The sequence below is a fragment of the Ascaphus truei genome, chromosome 1 (genome assembly GCF_040206685.1).
Source record: "Ascaphus truei isolate aAscTru1 chromosome 1, aAscTru1.hap1, whole genome shotgun sequence".
In the NCBI taxonomy this organism is placed as follows: Eukaryota; Metazoa; Chordata; class Amphibia; order Anura; family Ascaphidae; genus Ascaphus; species Ascaphus truei.
The window spans coordinates 12743333-12764342 of record NC_134483.1 but is presented as its reverse complement, the minus strand read 5'-3'; the positions used below and the strand labels follow the sequence as shown (position 1 = coordinate 12764342).

At 41.7% G+C, this 21010-nt stretch overlaps 1 long non-coding RNA gene across 3 annotated transcripts in view; it reads right to left on the bottom strand.

Moving 5' to 3' along the window:
* Positions 1–20795, bottom strand: part of LOC142476956 (uncharacterized) — a 31790-nt gene extending 10995 nt beyond the window's left edge. The window contains exons 1-4 of one of the 3 annotated variants that reach the window (XR_012792136.1): positions 20667–20795; positions 19603–19773; positions 18380–18683; positions 536–3445 (exon numbers count right to left, since the gene is read on the bottom strand). This is a non-coding gene — a long non-coding RNA (uncharacterized LOC142476956). Of the gene's footprint in view, positions 1–535; positions 3446–18237; positions 18684–19602; positions 19774–20666 lie in introns of those variants that run through there. The other 2 variants (XR_012792141.1, XR_012792101.1) reach the window with 2 other exon arrangements.
* Positions 20796–21010: the final 215 nt, after the last annotated feature.

Genomic DNA, 21010 nt, shown 5'->3' with positions numbered 1-21010 from the left:
TACTTTACATCTGATAGTATACCCAGAGGACTATATTTATTTAAATCCCTACCTACAGTATGACTTGAATCATGAGGATTTTATTAAGGAATGGAACAGAATATTACACAATAGTTACTTTGAATTAATGGATTTCTTAATCTCACACAGACAGCAAACTCTGGCAAAGATGGACAGGGAAATTAATATGCTCAAATATAACGTAAACACACCTAAACACCTAGAAGGACTTCAATGTTTACAATATGGACTAAGAGAAAAATGAGAGAAGGGAAACACTGTTATTATGGAAAGGAAACATCACTGTTAATAAGAAATAAAGATTGGGGTGAAAATGCCTAAATAAATTGGAACCAAAGAAAGAAAATATCTCAACTGGAAAACTGTATAGAACAAACATTTGAGAAAGTGACACATAAAAGCAGTAGGAGTCGTAGTAATGGATTAAGAAATTTGACAAAAATCTATAAATATTCCCAAAGAACATGCAGATGTCATTTGAATAGTCAACATGCTAACTCTGAAGAATGGGAACAGAAACCCGGCATGCGAAATTATCCACGATACCGTACACGAGGAGCTGAGTGCGAAAGAATGAGAGTTTTATAGTGGGCCCGGCTGGCTAACCCCCCCACTAACAGACAGAGGGATATTCAAGCGCATTCAGGAAAAAGGGAGCGACCTCAGAGAGGGAGGAACCATTTTATTTTGTGGGGAAATTAAATGATTGCTTTTTTGACATTTTACACACAAAGCAGTTCTTTGCCAAGTAATTTTTTTTTTTAATATATTTGGACATTTTTATTTGCAATGCAATCCAATCCAAAGCCTTTTACACTTAAAGTGGACAGCAATAGCTATCTTGAAGCGAACCAGCAATATATCGGAAACAATGATTTGAAAATATCACCTTTGGTCAGTTTCAGAGTATGAGAAGTAACTGCTTACGCGACATAGATTATAACATTTATAGAGCGAAGATACATTTCTGGATTAGTGAATGAACCATTGGTAGTCAAAGTCTGATCAGATATAATCATTTTAGCAGGAAGGTTAAAATAAAAAGTTTAAATCAGAAAACTTTAACCCGTTCTTCACCAAGTATAATACAGCATCAGCACTCATTAAAAAAAACATCAAAAATGGGGTATTTTAAGAGGTGATCCGGTTTAAAACTCAATCGTACCAGAAAATTCAGTGATAATCTTTATTTGAACTCACTCTCTCAAGCAGCAACTCTCCCAGTGTGTGTGTTGTATGTACAGTATGTATGCCTTTATTTATATAGCGCCATTAATGTACATGGCGCTTCACAGCAGTAATCCACTTGACAATCATATAAATAACAAATAATACAAATAACAGATCAAGGGAATAAGTGCTTCAGACATAAAAGTAACATTGCAGAAGAAGAGTCCCTGCTCCGAAAAGCTCACAATCTAATTAAAATGTTACATTGTATTTTAAGAATTTTAACACTAATTAAGTGTTAAAATGTTACACGGAAACAAAAGAAATCTCAGCTATCTACCCCACCACTCGCTTTCCCTAATGTTCTGAATGTAAAGCCTGTGGTTTGGGCTCAGGTGAGAAGTATACATTTATATATTTAACTGTCGCATGAGTTACATTGTTTATTTGCTTGTGTCCCTGCCGATTACAATACAGATGTAGCCACTGTTATTGTATCCCGTGGGGTGCTGCCGTGGGTGAAATAGCACGGTAGTGTATGTCCCGATGAAGCGTGCCACGGCTTTCTATAATGGTCACTACATCTGAACACTGGGGGGACTAAAAGGAAAACCATTGAGACAACAGATCCTAGAGCATGTAACTGAATATCCATACAGAATTGGGGACACGTAGGGGCGTATGCATCAAGAGCCGGTATGAGTTATTGCGCCCATTCAAGTCAATTGGAGGTAACACCGGAATGGGGGCGCTTGATGCATGTGCCCCATAAGCCCTTATTTTATCAAGTGTGATAGCGCAGGACAAGGGCTTTATCGAAGTTTAATGCAATAAAAAATGCTGTATTGTAGGCAACAACTAACACAAGTAAAACTATTCTACGATTCTACCTATCCCCCCATGGCTACCTAAGTTGCTAGAAAAGCATTGCCATGCTGTGCTTTACCAACTGTTAAGACAAACAGGGAGTTAACTCCTACCACCATGCCCCAGGAGGCCCTCCACAAACACCTACACTCCCTTACGCCACAAAAAGACATATTAAAGTAATTAAAAACATAAAACATGTTAAGTAAATAAAATATTACAAAAACCCATTGATTGTCACTTTGGCTACCTACGCCCTCTCAATGGGAGCCCTGATAGCCACATTAGCAATCAATGGCAAGCTGTAAGAGAATTGGGTAACTTTCCCCACCCTGGATGAAAGCTGTCCTCATTTGAGATATATATATATCACAACTTTGGTTAAAATAATATATATATAAATAAAATAATATATATCACATAGTAATTTTTTTCAGTGAATATGCATATATATATTTTTTATTCATTTCGCCTTTAAATAATCAAACAAATCAGAGAGAGGGTCAAGAAAGGGCTGCAGTGGAAATTGAAGTTATTGCTCCAGATAATGTAAACACGCCTTTAATTTGTATCTGACTTTTTTTTTTTTACTATTTTCTCTCTCAATACTATAGATGTGAATGGAAGATAAAGAGATACATTATTTTCTCTTCAAATATCCCAGTGAGATACTGTGCATTCGGTTGCTGGCTAATACATTTTTAATTTCCTGCCCTCTCATAAATCGTTGTTGTTTTTATATACATTTTTATATTTTTGTATTTTCCTGTATTGTGTCCCCGCAAGCTATTCCCAGACTCACAGTATTATCCTTTGCATCAGGTGCCACGTACATGCAAATGCGGGAAAAGCTTCACGGATGCGATTGAATAAAGTTGGATACTGCCACTGTTAATAATGACGTTAAGTTAAAAGCAGGAGATTAAATACAGTGTGCAAAAAATCAACCCCGCTCCGGCTGAATATGCTAAGAGGGAATCTTTGCTTTGATCAGCTGTCGTTGCTGTACAGCAGAAGAATACACATCCTTGTATACGTTGATATTGGCTTTGCATACTGTTTGCAGGTGATAGCATACAATCTGTCACATACAGAAGGCAGTGACCGGGGGAGGTCCCTGCTCTGGGATTTTGGAAGCTCAGAACCAAACAGTACATGTTTTATTTGCATGCCAATACCCACAATTCATACCTCGAAAAAAAAAACGTTTGCACAACAGACTCCTCGGCAGTGGATTTAAAAACCTGTCTGTGGCATATGAATAAACAGTGGAAAATGTCTTTCTGCCGCATATTTCTGGCAAAACACCGCATCTGGCAATGTCGTGGAGCAGATGGCAGTGAAAATGCTTCATTCATGTAGGTCAGATGCTCCCAGGTGGAATTCACTGAAATTAAATTTACCGTTATTAGGAATTTCCTAAGTAAAGCTAGAAAGACTCTCAGCCCTGCGGCTCCCTTTATGAATCTATGCAGAGACAGGCAAATGTGGATATTTTTAATATATAGAGAGTCAGGCACATTCTGTGGAGGTAGCGATAGATGGAGATACATAATGACAACTTTATTTCATGTCGCGCTTTTCTCCCATTGGGACTCAGAGCGCGTCACAATTACAGTACAGCGTGCGGTATGCAGCACATGGGAATGTTCCAGACACAGTCCCTGCACAGGTGAGCTTACAATCTATGTTTTTGATGCACAGGGAGATAAAGTGACTTGCCCGAAGACACAAGGAGATTACACTGGGATTTTAACCAAGTTGCCCTGCTTCAAACACAGTGTCATTGGCAGTGCCTTTACGTGTCATTGGCAGTGCCCTTACGTGTCATTGGCAGCGCCTTTACGTGTCATTGGCAGCGCCTTTACGTGTCATTGGCAGTGCCTTTACTCACTGAGCCGCTCCTTTACGTGTCATTGGCAGTGCCTTTACTCACTGAGCCGCTCCTTTACGTGTCATTGGCAGCGCCTTTACTCACTCGCTCCTTTACGTGTCATTGGCAGTGCCTTTACTCACTCGCTGCTTTACGTGTCATTGGCAGTGCCTTTACTCACTGAGCCGCTCCTTTACGTGTCATTGGCAGTGCCTTAACTCACTCGCTCCTTTACGTGTCATTGGCAGCGCCTTTACTCACTGAGCCGCTCCTTTACATGTCATTGGCAGCGCCTTTACTCACTGAGCCGCTCCTTTATGTGTCATTGGCAGCGCCTTTACTCACTCGCTCCTTTACGTGTCATTGGTAGTGCCTTTACTCACTGAGCTGCTCCTTTACGTGTCATTGGCAGCGCCTTTACTCACTGAGCCGCTCCTTTACGTGTCATTGGCAGCGCCTTTACTCACTGAGCCGCTCCTTTACGTGTCATTGGCAGTGCCTTTACTCACTGAGCCACTCCTTTATGTGTCATTGGCAGTGCCTTTACTCACTCGCTCCTTTATGTGTCATTGGCAGCGCCTTTACTCACTTGCTCCTTTACGTGTCATTGGCAATGCCTTTACTCACTGAGCCGCTCCTTTACGTGTCATTGGCAGCGCCTTTACTCACTGAGCCGCTCCTTTACGTGTCATTGGCAGCGCCTTTACTCACTCGCTCTTTACGTGTCATTGGCAGCGCCTTTACTCACTCGCTCCTTTACGTGTCATTGGCAGTGCCTTTACTCACGTGCTCCTTTACGTGTCATTGGCAGCGCCTTTACTCACTCGCTCCTTTGCGTGTCATTGGCAGCACCTTTACTCACTGAGCCGCTCCTTTACTCACTCGCTCCTTTACCTGTCATTGGCAGCGCCTTTACTCACTGAGCCGCTCCTTTACGTGTCATTGGCAGCACATTTACTCACTGAGCCGCTCCTTTACGTGTCATTGGCAGCGCCTTTACTCACTCGCTTTTTACGTGTCATTGGCAGCGCCTTTACTCACTCGCTCCTTTACGTGTCATTGGCAGCGCCTTTACTCACTGAGCCGCTCCTTTACGTGTCATTGGCAGCGCCTTTACTCACTCGCTCTTTACGTGTCATTGGCAGCGCCTTTACTCACTCGCTCCTTTACGTGTCATTGGCAGCGCCTTTACTCACTGAGCCGCTCCTTTACGTGTCATTGGCAGCGCCTTTACTCACTGAGCCGCTCCTTTACGTGTCATTGGCAGCGCCTCTACTCACTGAGCCGCTCATTTATGTGTCATTGGCAGCGCCTTTACTCACTGAGCCGCTCCTTTACGTGTCATTGGCAGCGCCTTTACTCACTGATCCGCTCCTTTACGTGTCATTGGCAGAGCCTTTACTCACTGAGCCGCTCCTTTACGTGTCATTGGCAGCGCCTTTACTCACTCGCTCCTTTACGTGTCATTGGCAGCGCCTTTACTCACTGAGCCGCTCCTTTACGTGTCATTGGCAGCACCTTTACTCACTGAGCCGCTCCTTTATGTGTCATTGGCAGCACCTTTACTCACTGAGCTGCTCCTTTATGTGTCATTGGCAGCGCCTTTACTCACTTGCTCCTTTACGTGTCATTGGCAGCGCCTTTACTCACTGAGCCGCTCCTTTACGTGTCATTGGCAGCGCCTTTACTCACTGAGCCGCTCCTTTACGTGTCATTGGCAGCGCCTTTACTCACTGAGCCGCTCTTTTACGTGTAATTGGCAGCGCCTTTACTCACTTGCTCCTTTACGTGTCATTGGCAGCGCCTTTACTCACTGAGCCGCTCCTTTACGTGTCATTGGCAGCGCCTTTACTCACTGAGCCGCTCCTTTACGTGTCATTGGCAGCGCCTTTACTCACTGAGCCGCTCATTTATGTGTCATTGGCAGCTCCTTTACTCACTGAGCCGCTCCTTTACGTGTCATTGGCAGCGCCTTTACTCACTGAGCCGCTCCTTTACGTGTCATTGGCAGTGCCTTTACTCACTGAGCCGCTCCTTTACGTGTCATTGGCAGCGCCTTTACTCACTGAGCCGCTCCTTTACGTGTCATTGGCAGTGCCTTTACTCACTGAGCCGCTCCTTTACGTGTCATTGGCAGTGCCTTTACTCACTGAGCCGCTCCTTTACGTGTCATTGGCTGCGCCTTTACTCACTGAGCCGCTCCTTTACGTGTCATTGGCAGTGCCTTTATTCACTCGCTCCTTTACGTGTCATTGGCAGCGCCTTTACTCACTGAGCCGCTTCTTTACGTGTCATTGGCAGTGCCTTTACTCACTGAGCCGCTCCTTTATGTGTCATTGGCAGTGCCTTTACTCACTGAGACGCTCCTTTACGTGTCATTGGCAGCGCCTTTACTCACTGATTCGCTCCTTTACATGTCATTGGCAGTGCCTTTACTCACTGAGCCGCTCCTTTACGTGTCATTGGCAGTGCCTTTACTCATTCGCTCCTTTACGTGTCATTGGCAGCGCCTTTACTCACTGAGCCGCTCCTTTACGTGTCATTGGCAGCGCCTTTACTCACTCGCTCCTTTACGTGTCATTGGCAGCGCCTTTACTCACTGAGCCGCTCCTTTGCGTGTCATTGGCAGCGCCTTTACTCACTCGCTCCTTTACGTGTCATTGGCAGCGCCTTTACTCACTGAGCCGCTCCTTTACGTGTCATTGGCAGCGCCTTTACTCACTGAGCCGCTCCTTTACGTGTCATTTTGCAGTGCCTTTACTCACTGAGCCGCTCCTTTACGTGTCATTGGCAGCGCCTTTACTCACTGAGCCGCTCCTTTACGTGTCATTGGCAGTGCCTTTACTCACTCGCGCCTTTACGTGTCATTGGCAATGCCTTTACTCACTGAGCCGCTCCTTTACGTGTCATTGGCAGTGCCTTTACTCACTCGCGCCTTTACGTGTCATTGGCAATGCCTTTACTCACTGAGCTGCTCCTTTACATGTTATTGGCAGCGCCTTTACTCACTCGCTCCTTTACGTGTCATTGGCAGCGCCTTTACTCACTGAGCCGCTCCTTTACGTGTCATTGGCAGCGCCTTTACTCACTCGCTCTTTACGTGTCATTGGCAGCGCCTTTACTCACTCGCTCCTTTACGTGTCATTGGCAGTGCCTTTACTCACTGAGCCGCTCCTTTACGTGTCATTGGCAGTGCCTTTACTCACTCGTGCCTTTACGTGTCATTGGCAATGCCTTTACTCACTGAGCCGCTCCTTTACATGTCATTGGCAGCGCCTTTACTCACTCGCTCCTTTACGTGTCATTGGCAGCGCCTTTACTCACTGAGCCGCTCCTTTACGTGTCATTGGCAGCGCCTTTACTCACTCGCGCCTTTATGTGTCATTGGCAGCGCCTTTACTCACCGAGCCGCTCCTTTACATAGAAATAGATGATTGATTGCTTGCTAGAGATAGATATCAGATAGATAGAAGATAGATAGATAGCTATCAGATAGATAAGATTGCTAGAGATAGATATCAGATAGATAGATAGATAGATAGATAGATGATATTTTTCAGTTTCCTTAACCGGCCTTCACGTGTTTTTCACTTTTTCTCTTATCTCTTCACAAGCCCTCCTCTCCCGGCATCTCTCTTTACTGCTGCTTCTCCCAACTGACTCCTCTGTCTCCAGCTCTGTTTTATATCTCCGGGTTTCATACAATCCAGGAGGAGAATATATGGGAAACACAAAGAAAAACAGTGCAAAATATAAGTGTAAATGTATTGACAATTGGGTAAAATATCGTGGAAATCTTGGCTCTTTAGGTGTGCCTACTCACAAGATGTAGGAGATAAAAAGGCGTTTTGCAGATAGGACTGCTACCCATAAAGTACTCGTGGTGTGTGGATCTCTCTCAGCGCTCGTCTCCTCAGTGGGATGGTATATATAAGAAAGGGAAAAGCACTACATAGCGCGATCAGGTGTATAACAACTTTATAAAAAACGGATATAAAATGTGCACTTACAATATGCAGCTCTCACCGCCTTCTCCTGGATATTCCAAGTGTCCTTCACCTGCAGTTTGAATCGCAGCTTCACTCTCAGCTTTGCGTCCCTGTATGCGTCTGACGTCACGGCTCTGAGGTGCGGCAAAGAACTACGGGTCGCCCACTGGTCCAAGATGCTCCACTCTACGCATTTTGCCCAGTACAAAAGTGACTGATTCCGGCTTCGAATATCCAGGGGAAGGCGGTGAGAGCTGCGCGAATCCACTACACATATATATTGTGTGAAATGCTTGATTTTATCTAGCACATTGTAAGTGCACATTTTATATCCGTTTTTTATAAAGTTGTTATACACCTGATCGCGCTATGTAGTGCTTTTCCCTTTCTTATATATACCATCCCACTGAGGAGACGAGCCCTGAGAGAGATCCACACACCACGAGTATTTTATGGGTAGCAGCCCTATCTGCAAAACGCCTTTTTAGCTCCTACATCTTGTGAGTAGGCACACCTAAAGAGCCAAGATTTCCACGATATTTTACCCAATTGTCAATACATCTACACTTATATTTTAACTGTTTTTCTTTGTGTTTCCCATATATGCTCCTCCTGGATTGTATGAGATCTATCACACTTCTGGAACCCGTGAAACAGGTCCCACCAGAGGGTTTGAGCAGGGTTATTTATTATATTTATTCCACATTTGGCACATATACTATTTTGAACTTATTGATAGTTGCACTTATTATTTGTTCACTTTTTTGAGTTGTTTGCGCCTTGTTTTCACTATTATTCATTATATCTCTGGGTTGCCATGCATGGGTCAAGTGGCCACCCATAGCTCTCTTCTGGGTAGCGGTGCCTGCATCTCCTCCAGCCTTGCGGCAGCATGCAGCTCACCCTCTTTACCGGAGCGCCAGAGATGGAAGACTTCACCTCTGCCTCTGATAGGTGACCACTGGTCACCAAGGAATTACCGCACTGTACCGGATTTAAAAAAAAGATCAACATTTAAACACTGGGATAACATTCTTTGGACAAAATTTCAGAAAGATGTCAGCAATATGTAGGCAGTAATTTGGAGAAAGGGAAGCTGTTTAAATGGGTAATTTTTCTTTTAAAAATAAACCAATTTGTAAATTAAAGGTAGTCAAACTGGGTGTAAAATTAAACATGTACTGGCACTCTGTACCCCGTCATACCATCACTCTTCAGCAATGGCTTTAGATGGGGACTCATTGTGCCTGTTCCAATAATACAAATAATTGCAGTACAGTATATTTTTGCAGTTTTTGAAATATTGAGCGTAGTCTACCCATAAGACAGCAATTTATTATATGGCAGAGTTAGACATAGGTTCTCTTGGGCAAAGGCTGTTCCAGTGGATATGTGGAAACAAGAAGAAGAAAAAAACATGCAGTGTGATACGTTCAGATAAGGTACAATTTGCTGGTACTCCTATAGGAGTTTGAACGCACACTTTGACTGTCTTGAGTTTCATGCATGGGCCGCTAGTAATGCGCAATGGTGGGTGACTCTTCAGGATCTGCATCTTAAATCGAGATATAAAAGAGAACAAGGCACATCACACAGTCTGTTTGTTCTCCAATAAGACGTGGATGTGAATAAAAAGGAATACTCACATTTAGAGTGTCTTTGGTCTATGATATGGAGATGGTGTTCCTGTATGAGTGGCTATTCTGTGTGAGTATCCCACTTATGAGAGTGCCCTCACTTGGAACAATGAATGAGGATGTGTTAATCAGGTTAGGATACTAAACAAAAGGGTACTTTAATAATGACAGAAAAATAAAAAAAGAAGATAGATAAATAAAAATGGACAAAAATAGTTACATGAACTAGGAATTCCATATGAAGGATTCAGCAGTGTTGGTAACGCTTGCCGACACACAGTGAATTTCTTCTGGTGTGTATGGAGCCGGGCTCTCCGATCCCACACCTGCCCTTCTGCGCGTGCTCACAGGAATGAAGGTCAGCTTGAGTCAGTGCTTGGCTTATTCGCCACTCTGTGTTCGGGCCAAGATGTCAGGCTTGTACTCTAGTTTGTTCAGGTATTTCCCTCACCCAATTCCACAATCTAGCCAGTGAAAGCCAAAATAAGACCGAAGCAGCAAGCGAGAAGAGACAGCAGTGACAGCGGTCAGGGATGCAGCCTCACAGTGATGGCCCATGAGAACTGCACCCAGAGAGATATTGCCAAGACAGAGAGATGCAGGGTGACCTCTAGTTTTGCACTGCTGTAGAGTCCCGCCTCCTCCCCACTTGTCCAGAGATGGGATTGGTTTCTTATATGAACTCTAGAAGATTCCATGTGCTCCAGGGTTCCTATTGGCTTGGAGTCCCAAGCTTTTTTTGCTTAGTTCCTATATGTTGAACCTCCCCATGGGAGATGTAGTTCAGGGATATATAGATAAAGTAACGGTTAGTGTCCTTGGTGTTGCAGCTATGCACGGTTACAGCACCAAAGGATTAACACTGCGGGAGGTCCCATTCAGAAACCTGACACCCCCCCCCCAGCTCCATCACAGCAGACGCTATCCCCAACGTGAAACATTTATATATATTACAACATATACATTTAAATGTATATGTTGTATAAGTCTAAATAAATCTAAATTTAGCATAGGTTGAACTTGATGGACGTATGTCTTTATTCAACCTCATCTACTATATAACTATGTACTATGTAACTATGTACTATGTAACTATGTAACTATGTACTATGTAACTATGTAACATATTACTTAGCATTAGCCACCATAAATACTTCTTGATATTACATTGCAATATATGATATTTGACAAACATATTGGCCTCCTGTTTGATTAAGATATTGTAGACAGTCAAATTACTTCAGCTCACCAACTTTTCAAGGCAGCTGCTTGATTTAAAAATAGATTTTTTTTTTTTTGGTAAATTTCGAAACTTCTAGTCCCACTATGTGTTGTGCCAACATTCATTACATCCCTGATATACTGACGTCTGAAAGACAATCCTTCATGGATTAATTAATCACATTAAGACAAATCAGTTATTCCTTCATCGTTAGGAAACTTTGAAGCAGAAATAAGAGAATATACAGTAATTGGCTTCGCCATAAAACACATTTATAATAGCCGGAAATTCCTTTTGTAGGGAAATAGTTTACCAGGGGTTTTATATAAAAATAAATGGTGTTAGTGAATAGTTTAGTTTATGACATTGCGATATTGAAATTAGTATATTTTTTTCATTTAATCATTAAAAATGTTTATTAAATATCATATGACACATACATTATAACACCCCTATCCCTCCGGCATGAAAGATAGGGGGCACATGTAAAATATGAACACAAATGAACAGTTCCAACTTGTAGTAGTGTCTCTTTAAGTAGGAGTTCTGCTAAAGCTGCAGACCTAGCAATATTCTTCTGTAGTGTATAGTTTCTTTGAACCCCAGTCTCTAAGCTCACCCCCCCCCCAACATGGAGAAACTTTCCCTAGTATTAAAAATAACAAAGTGTCCTCCTTAGCGGCTGGGAGAGCCTTGAGACCCCCCTCCTCTGGTACCTCCTGGGATCCAAGGCAGAAAGGGCTGAACCTTGCCTTATGTAACATACAGTAGTTCCCTACTGCTGTTGCTGGGCAAATTAAATGGTGGGCTAACCTTAATAAGGTCACCATATCAGGTGACCTTCTGGCCTCATCCAGAACTAAGGCGGTGCCAGACACTAACGTTTCTTGAAACATTAATAAAAAATGTGTAACAACTAAGGCATAGGGAAGAATTAACCCCTATAAGGCCATAGGGACAACAACAAATCCTCCCTAAGTCTCCTGGTCAGAAAGCGTATCGCACAGCAGATGTTAATGCCAATTATTGACTATGGAGACATAGTATATGGCTCGGCACCTCAAACCCACCTTAGCAAACTTGACACCCTCTACAATTCAATTTGTCGTTTTGTTCTCCAATGCAACTACAACACACATCACTGCGAAATGCTCAAAGAACTAGATTGGTCATCACTCGAGTCTAGGCACAAAGTTCTCCTTTCCTGTCTTGTCTTCAAATACTTTATGGGCAAGCTACCCAGCTATCTGAACAAGCTCCTCACCCCTACCACATGTAGCACCTATCATCTGAGATCTGACTCCAAAAGACTGTTCATGGTCCCAAGACTCAACAAAGTATCCGGCCGCTCCTCCTTCTCTTACCATGCACCCCAAAACTGGAACAACCTACCAGAGACTCTCACATCCACCACCAGTTTAAGTTCTTTCAAATCTAAGGCTGTCACACATTTTAATCTGGTCTGTAACTGTTTCATACGCCCATAATATTTATTATTTTTAACTGTGCATGCAATGACTTGTATATAATGTATACCCTGTTCATTTATGTAACTATTTGTAACCATGTATTATTTGTCTTAACTCTGTGCCCAGGACATACTTGAAAACGAGAGGTAACTCTCAATGTATTACTTCCTGGTAAAATATTTTATAAATAAATAAATAAAATAAATAAATAACTCACTATTGGGTAAATTAGCAATGCTACTAAACCATATAGAAACATGTTGGTTTATTTGTGTGTATATGTATATATATACAGCGAAGGAGAAGGAGTGGCTCAGTGAGTAAATACACTGACTGACACTGAGATTGCATCAAGGGAACCTGGTTCAATTCCCAGTGCCGGCTCCTTGTGACCTTGGGCAAGTCACTTTATCTCCCTGTGCCTCAGGCACCAAAAACATAGATTGTAAGCTCTACGGGACCTGTGCCTGCAAAATGTCTCTGTAAAGCGCTGCGTACAATTAGCAGCGCTATACAAGAACATGCTATTATTATTTTTATTATTTTATATATATATATATATATATACAAACACACACCCATATCTGCGTTAATACAGCAATAGTACAGGGCATTCTGGTACAAAAGGAAGGCTGGGCTTCTGCAGAATCATAATACAGTTTTAAAAGGTTTTACCATTCTTAAAGATTGATTTTCGCTGTTGGAGAACTAGAGATGTGTGAACTTTTCCCTGAAGTTCGCAAACAAGGCAAAGGTTGCCTGTTTTCATAAAAACATTTGTGAAAATCTGCAAAATGTGCACAAAACTGAAATATATAATTGCCATGCACTAACCCAGTGTTCCCAACTCCAGTCCTCAGGGAACCCCAACAGGTCAGGTCTTAAGGATATCCCTGCTCCAGCACAGGTGGGTCAACCAGCTTCTCAGTCATTTTGACTAACCCACCTGTGCTGGAGCAGGAATATCCTTAAGACCTGACCTGTTGGGGTTCCCTTTGGACTGGAGTTGGGAAACACTGCACTAACCACATGAGTTCGCCATGACGTAATTACCATGTCATGAGGTCTGGTGCTCCAGGGGACCAATAACGTCGTACAGTGGTTCAAAAACTAAGTCGTCAAGAACTCCTAACAGATCAAGTATTAAAGAGATCCCTGCTTCAGCACAGGTGGCTCAATTAGTGGCTCAGTCATTCTGGCTGAATGCCCTGTGCTGAAGAAGGGATATACTTAAATCCTCACCTGTTGGCGGTTCTTGAGGACTGGATTTGAGAACAATCGATGTAGCAGAACCTGATCTGACATGATATTCCGTTCGTGCCATTAGTGATGTCGTGATCATGTGATGGTTCCACGGAAACTATGCAATTGACGAAGGGAATGTGGCACATGGCTGCCACGCCCCCCCCCCCGGCCCTCAAAGGTTTAAAAGTCAATGTGCAAGTCATGTGACCTTTTTATAAACTGGCACTTGGCAACATGTTGGCAAAAAGCTGTGAAAATCTGGTAAAATGTGCAAAACTTTAAGCCACGTGACTGTTTGCAAAAATGTAGCAAAAATCTAATTTAAATAAAATGTGGAAAAAAAATATATTGTGAAGCACATACAGTACTATATGAAGACATCCACATATCTCTCTATAAAGTGGAACTGCTCTAATAGCTCCTCTATCACTTACTCATACCTTTAACCATTCTGTTGGTTCCTCTGTTGCCTTGCTCCCTCCCAGCATACTTGGAGTCGGGTTATGTTGCTATTTTCCTCCCCATGTGATTACACATTGCTCTCTAATTTATGATATACATGTAGTAAACACAGACCCGGGCTGCCTGCTGAAAGCAAGATGTATTATCTCTCTGTCGCTGCCCTGTTGCGAACAGGCTGATTATCAGCAGAAAGCCAAATAGATGCTTCGCTGTCTGAATTAATACAATGCTGTAAATATTGGAGAAAACAGAAAGTACACTCCCGTATAAATTTACATTGCATGAATAAAAAGTAGTGTAGTTCAATAAAACATATGCTGTGCCTCTAATTGTCCTTGGTTACAATAGAAGGAGCTGAGAAACTGCTAAATACACACGCTCCATATAAAACAGATCTATTGAATATTTATAGTTGCATTCTCCTTTGAAGTTAGAACGTGTTCTTTTTTGTTGCATTCCGACTTCCACCGAGTATGTTCTACAGAGCAGATTCTCTTTGTATTTCTTGGAATACAGGAGCCAAGTGATACGATTCAGCACCCTGGAGAGCATGGGTAAAGTGATGCATGAATGCAGCCTTTACACTGAGAATTTACAAAGAACACTACACATGAGCAGTGTAGACACACAAATAGCTTGCCATGGAAAGGCTCATACTGTACATCAACCATTGAGCTACTCAAACGCTTTATTTACCGTTTGGGTAAATATTAGCATAGCCACCAAACTGCAGATCACACAAACCGCTTTATTACAGGTGCATTCTCACCCAAAATCACTTTCTGAGATAAATATCATATGAAAGTGTATTCATTCACTACTCTAAAGTTTTTACAGGAAAATCTCAAAATGTAGTTTCTATAGTTGTATATATACTGTAAGTCAGTATCTTTACTCACTGAGCCACTCCTTCTCGCTATATATATAAACATAAATATAAACATAACATGTTGCTAACTCGTGATTACCAGAAACAACTGTATCTGTTGTGCATCCAAACTACTACATCACTGGTCTAGCTGTTACAAATAGTTCTAACCAAAACAACAACCTTTAAAATACTTCTAATTCCCTAGTGTCTACAATCAAGTATAATGTGTTAGAAATTATGTGAATAATCCTAATATTCCCCCAAATAATCAGACTCTACACTAAACTAGTGTTAAATAAACAGCGCTAATATACCCTACCAAAAACGACACTAAATCTAGTTCAAAATACTGTTGCTTACTAAACTAAATTCATTAATGTAAAACAATATACTGTCCAGCTAGAATAGGAGAATCAGAGACTGGTTTCAAGGTGTACAAACAAGCCAGTCGGCATTGACGCTACAACTTCCCACACTAGGTCACTGAAAGTGACGTCATGCGCGTTAACGTCACTCCTAGCCAATGCGCGTTTTGCAAATAAAGCTTTTTTCAAGTTTTTGAAAGATAGCTGAAAGTCGAGCATGGTGCTGCATCTGTGGTAAGTGAAGGAGAGTCAGTCACGGGATTCTTACAGAGCAGGGAGTGACCATCCCAATAATTAAGGAAGCTGGCTGAAGTATGCGAGCCTCCAGAGAGAAGAGACCTTCTTGGATTTCTAACATGTATAAAACTAGGTTGGCGTGAAGGTTCTGAATTACTTGATGTTGGAGGAAGTGCCGAGTGGGATGGGACAGCAGATATTTTATTCAGTGTTAGAAGTATTAAGTATGAGTGGGAAGATATTACAGCGTGGGATACAGGATAGGCTTTTTCTGCCCCTGCTGGGAAGCTGGATAAGGGATCTGCCATGCTGGCATGTTAAGGGAAGAAACTTTAGGTGATAAACAAGAGGATTGATGACAGTTCATGTTCATGATCCCATGCCCTGCCAGGTAGTACAAAACAACAGTTCAACATGTTCGTCACTCTTCAGTAAATATATCTTCATGTTGGGAGTAGTGAAGGCAGGAAAGACTGAGAATGGAGTATGGGAGCGAGATTAAGTATGGTAGGAGGACAGGGACATCCTGGGCAGCGGTCAGTATGTCAGGGGCTTTATATATTAAACAGCTGTGAAATGTTAATGTAATCTAGATTTTGTATATTCGATTCCATACTGATATAGACCAGGAGTGGCTGTATATGTCAGTCATTGACTGAGCCACTGATTGAGCCAGCTGTGCTGAAGCAGGGATATCCTGAATATGTGACCTGTTGGTGGCCCTTGAGGACTGGAGTTGGCCACATCTGCTTTAGGATATCTTGCATATGGTAAATGTAATGCTCATTGTGTACATGGACAGAGCACTCGAGGAAAGAGTGAACTGCATCTTGATTGTCCAATATCTATTATATAAACAAGTTAAAGCCGATATGAAATTTCATCAAAAACGTGCGAGGTCGAAACATACAAGCACAGGGTGCAGCACGCACCCTGACGTTACACTCGTCTAACGTAGAACCTCAGCATTTGGGGTGGAATTGTTATAATCAGGGGTACTGTCCAAATGGCTATTTAACCCTTTATATAACTGTCCTTTTCCTATATTCCCAATATCAATTAATACAGATACCAATAAAATACAGATGTAGCTGCCGTTATTTTGATAACATTACACGCGTGTGTGGAAAAGGAGCGGGACTACCACGCTATGGCAAACCCACTGCTGTGCGCTAGAGGGTGCAATAACGCCTTATACGGAAAATGCAACAAAATATTAAGTCTTGTGATACACCTATAAATCAATATAAATATAGTTTTTATAATGTGTGTAATAAACGTGTAAATTCATATAAATTTGTATATTTGAGTTATAATAACAGAATCAATATTAGCCATACTGTATGTAGATGCAGATGTAGCAAATGTTATTGACGCATGCATTGTGTTACTGCTATTGTGCAACATTTGCATTACTGTATTTACTGTGTTATTTTGTGCATTATCTCATGTTAACCGCAGTATTCATTTATGCTACATTTATAGTTAGCTCCAATTCATATATATCTATACTGTATCTATCTCCTTACATGTATAAATGAGGAAGGCAGCTGGTACTCGGGTAATGCATGTATGGTCTGGTGCATATCCCATAAAAATAAATAGAACTAGATGATCCTTAAAAGAAATCAAGAAACAGCACTCAGTAGTAAGGTACAACAAACCTGTATTAGGAATGGATGGTACACACAAGCCAACGTTTCGGTCCAGAGAGGACTTTCTTCAGGGGCGAAGGGGGGCTGCACCTGTCAACTTTTTGGAGTGCAGAAACAAGTGCAGCAACATGCCACTTTTTTGTTTTTTCACTTGAGAAAGACCTATGGGTCGTAACATTGTGTATTGGCTGTAATAAATTAGATTAAGTAAAACCCGAACGTGCCTTGTGTTACTTCTCCTTACCATGTTCATTGGATTAACTGCAGACCGCTACCCTTCAAACACAGGCACACCGATAACTGTATTGCTGTATTTTTCTACTTATGGTTACGAAGCACCTGTCTTTAATTTTCCATCCTTTCCTAATGCAGGTTTTTTGTACTTTACTACTGAGTGCTGTTTCTTGATTTCTTTTTGGGATCATCTAATTCTGTATCCTTACATGGATATCTCCATCAATGTGAATATAAGAATCCATTATAATATCTAAAATATTTACAGGAGAATTATTTTCATTACAGAATTTATTGCAAAATGCAATTATTTTCAAGTGCAAAAGTGCTATCAAGTGATCTTTATTATGGATTGATTTTTATTTAAATGCAAATTGAAAAATTAATCAATGTATTAAGTGAGTAATGTATTTATAGATTAACTATAACAATATAAACAATAACTCAATGTACTATGATGTCAAATTAATAGGTGTAATCAATACTAGAGAAGGAATTCATTATTTAGTAAAGTGCAACATTTGTTACTCAAAGTGCAAAACGTGGCATAAAATGCAAAATGGTAAATGTAATTTTTCTTATAACGAAGAGCAAAACAAAGTACAAACAGTACAGTAGGTATCTGCATCAATAGAGATAACGGTGCCATTACTGCAGCCGCTGGCACACTCCTGCGGTGAAATGGTGCGCTATCCCGGCCCTCTTCACACTCGCGGATGATTATTTCCCTGTGCCTCAGGCACCAAAAGCATAGATTGTAAGCTCTATGGGGCAGGAGCCTGTGCCTGCAAAATGTCTCTGTAAAGCGCTACATAAAACTAGCAGCGCTATACAATAACATGCTATTATTATTATTAATATTATTATTATTATTAGTGCTGCATGTGAATGTTATCCTCAAGACAAAAAAGTAGACATAGTGTATTCCAAATGACACCAAGTTTTAGTGGCTATTGCACAGAATATTCACACTGCGTAAATAACACAGGCAATGGTAAATAGAGGGAGTTGGTAGGTATAAGGGTCCACTGTAACGTTCTTGGGCACTCAGATGCTGCTTACTGTAGCTGTCAGCCTCCAGCTCTCTGGGTCCTGCCAGGAGCCCCCCCCTTCACTTGCTTATCTCCCCGATCTCCCGGGCGTGTGACGTCACTAACCAGTGCGCTCCTGCCTCCGGTATTGTCGTATAACGGCAAAGTGAAGGCTGTTCCTGTGGCTCTGCTACCGCACGTCCTCCCTCCGTTTGGTCACTCAACGCGTTTCTCAGCTTGCGCCGCTTCGTCAGCATTGTGTACGTTGTCATCATCATTTATTTTTCAAGTAAATACAGGAGCATCGCAAAACTTTACAGTCAGTTTTAGAACAGCTACAATTAAATACAATTATTGTGTTACACAAGAGACAGACAGTAAAAAAAACAGGAGTTACTGTATAATAATAAATTGTTGCATTAAATGAACAAAGGTTATATACATCCTGTTTACAGGTATTTCACGGACAGTTAGAGATATGATTATGAGCATAAGTAACATTTACAGACAGGATTAACATGATGTTAGGAGAGGTAGGATAGACCTTCAGTGTGTTAGGAGAGGTAGGATAGACCTTCAGTGTGTTAGGAGATGTAGGATAGACCTTCAGTGTGTTAGGAGAGGTAGGATAGACCTTCAGTGTGTTAGGAGAGGTAGGATAGGCTTTCAGTGTGTTAGGAGAGGTAGGATAGACCTTCAGTGTGTTAGGAGAGGTAGGATAGACCTTCAGTGTGTTAGGAGAGGTAGGATAGACCTTCAGTGTGTTAGGAGAGGTAGGATAGACCTTCAGTGTGTTAGGAGAGGTAGGATAGACCTTCAGTGTGTTAGGAGAGGTAGGATAGGCCTTCAGTGTGTTAGGAGAGGTAGGATAGACCTTCAGTGTGTTAGGAGAGGTAGGATAGACCTTCAGTGTGTTAGGAGAGGTAGGATAGACCTTCAGTGTGTTAGGAGAGGTAGGATAGACCTTCAGTGTGTTAGGAGAGGTAGGATAGGCCTTCAGTGTGTTAGGAGAAGTAGGATAGACCTTCAGTGTGTTAGAAGAGGCCCTGCCTCAGGGAACTTACAACCTATAGTCGGGGTAAGTAGACATTGGGTGCGGGGGATGAGACGGTTGGTGAGTATCAGAAGCAATCGAGAAGCTGTAACATTACCAAACAGCCGTGAACGACAGCAAAATGCGGCTGTCCCTCTGGCTGACGCCTTTGGGGCGACTCAGGTGATTCTTTGTAGAAATAAAAAAGCAACACACAATACCTCAGTCAGACATGAAGGGGGGAGTGTGATGGACTCCAGCTGGTCTTGGAAGTGGCTCTTGTCGTTATGCTGTTAACCCCATCCACACTGGCTTAGTGGACAGATGGTTTGAAGGCATATTGGGGAGCCTCCCTTAGGGAAATCTCTTTGGTGTTATGTTCCAGAGATTAACTGTGGAAATGAAAAATGTCCTAGGTAAGAACTTCTGTGTATATACATATAATATATATACATATAATATATATATATATATATATATATATATATATATATATATATATATATATATATATATATATATTACACACAAAATGTGCATAAATTGAAGTGAAAATATAAATACCTGTATTAAAATTATTATTTTGAACCTTATAACTACAGAATTAAAAGGAATTATAGTGCATAGTGTACAATATATAGTGTCATGTATGACACAACTGTATAGGGGAGAAGAGTTAATACACACAGCTATCTAGCTGATTCAATCTTCACCTTGCAAGGTCCCTTAAATTAATAATATCTCCCCAATATACCGTCATGAACAGAACACTTGTAAGCACGTGACTTTTATATACAACTAGGCTTCATACACACGGCTAAATTAGCTGCCTCACCTTTCTTTTTCGCACGGTACTTCAAATTAGTTAATATTTCCTCTTATTCAGTTACAATAATATCCGCTGCCACCCCCAAAGGTAATATTAAAAGATATACACAACCTCTGGTCTCTGTTTATTGAGGAAAACTATGCACTGACGTAACACACACAAATCTGTTGTAGCAAAATGTGTCCGGAAATGTAATTTACTCTCTACAATGCGTGCAACAGTTCAATAAAAGCCCAACGTATTACTTATTAAAGATTGGCTTTAATATACTGTATAAGAAAAGAGTGCTTGGAGTACAGAAAAAAGATTACTACGAGAACATGCAGTTATAATAAAGGCAGACCGTCCCGGGAGACCAGGAGTCACACCAGGGATCAATTCTCCATACAATAGTGTTAATAAAATACATTTATTGGAAAAAAGAACTATCCACAACTGTCATTACAAAAAACTTACACTCCCACCTGGGGTAACTGGGAGCACCCTATAGACCTAAGTGTGGGGACCCCTGTGAGGAAGTTTTCCCCGTTCTGCTCCCACACTGTGTGAAGCTTCAGAGACCCCAACCAACTGACACTCAGGTGCTCAGAACTCTGGGACCTGTAACTGCCACTGACTGGCTGGAACCGGCTGGAACTGACTCTGGCTGGAACTGGCTCTGGCTGGAACTGGCTCTGGCTGGAACTGGCTCTGGCTAGAATTCTCTTAGCCATAGAACTAACAAGGGCCTGGTCTTCCCACTTTTATACCTCATGTCACAACATGGAAACATTAATGGAGGGATAAGGCCAGGCGCCTTC